At 42.7% G+C, this 980-nt stretch overlaps 2 non-coding genes across 2 annotated transcripts in view; one reads left to right on the top strand and one right to left on the bottom strand.

Annotated features, from left to right (window-relative positions):
• Window positions 1–244: 244 nt before the first annotated feature.
• LOC112095917 lies at window positions 245–348 on the bottom strand. Its single transcript, XR_002904077.1, has one exon. It is a non-coding gene; the product is annotated as a small nucleolar RNA R71 (small nucleolar RNA).
• Window positions 349–683: 335 nt separating this feature from the next.
• The window catches only part of LOC112096012, a 3,447-nt gene continuing 3,150 nt past the window's right edge, over window positions 684–980 (top strand). The window contains exon 1 of the ribosomal RNA XR_002904172.1: window positions 684–980. This exon is cut by the window's right edge and continues 3,150 nt beyond it. This is a non-coding gene — a ribosomal RNA (28S ribosomal RNA).

The following is a 980-nucleotide window of genomic DNA, read 5'->3' as shown; positions in this document are numbered from 1 at the left end:
AGTCCATTTAAGGATTATTTCAGTCCTTTAGCAAATTTAAGCACATCATGTATAAGATACCCAAATGTAGCAAATTTAAGCAAATTTTTCAGACGATGATATTAAACTCAGATTATTCCCATTTTCTTTAAAGGATAGAGCTCGTTCATGGCTTAATACATTGCTTGCCAATAGCATTTCATCATGGGAACAAATGGTAACTAAATTTTTGAATAAATATTTCCCAGTGCATAAAACCAATGCTATTCGCAGGGAAATCTCGGAGTTTACCCAGAAAGAGGACGAACAATTTTTCGAAACATGGGAGCGATTCAATGGGCTACTCTTGAAGTGTCCACATCATGGGTATGAGAAATGGCACCAATGTCAATGCTTTTTGGAGGGATTACTACCGAATGTGCAAGAATGGCTAATGGCAACAAGTGGAGGAGAGCTAATGTTAAAAAGTGCATCAGAGATTTGGGAATTCTTCCAGCGACAAGCGGATAATTCCCAACAACGGAGTCGATCACTCAGGAATACTAGAAGAATTAAAGGAGTGAATGAGGTTCACATTGGAGAGTCAACTTCAGGAATCAAAGAAGTCAAGGAGATGGTTGAAGGTCTTGCTCGACAAATAGCATCGTTATCGACTGCTAAATTAACATAACCACATGACTATGACTCATACTCAGATCAAGCCAATGCCATAGGTGTAATGAGAAAACCATCGAATTACTACCCATACTTCAACACATATAACCCTGGATGGAGACACCACCCCAATTTTTCATGGTCTCAAGGATTCCAACAGAATGGACCAGTAGCTCCAGCTCCACCAATTCCTCAAATTCCTCAAGCCTCTTAGCCACCATTCAGACCATACAATCAAAACCAGAATTGTAGCCTGGAGAAGCGTCCTCAGCGGCGGACTGGGCCCAAGTCCCCTGGAAAGGGGCGCCGGAGAGGGTGAGAGCCCCGTCGCGCCCGGACCCTATCGC

This window comes from Citrus clementina, unplaced genomic scaffold (assembly GCF_000493195.1).
Source record: "Citrus clementina cultivar Clemenules unplaced genomic scaffold, Citrus_clementina_v1.0 scaffold_1, whole genome shotgun sequence".
Classification (NCBI taxonomy): Eukaryota; Viridiplantae; Streptophyta; class Magnoliopsida; order Sapindales; family Rutaceae; genus Citrus; species Citrus x clementina.
This window is presented reverse-complemented; position numbering and strand designations above follow the sequence as displayed.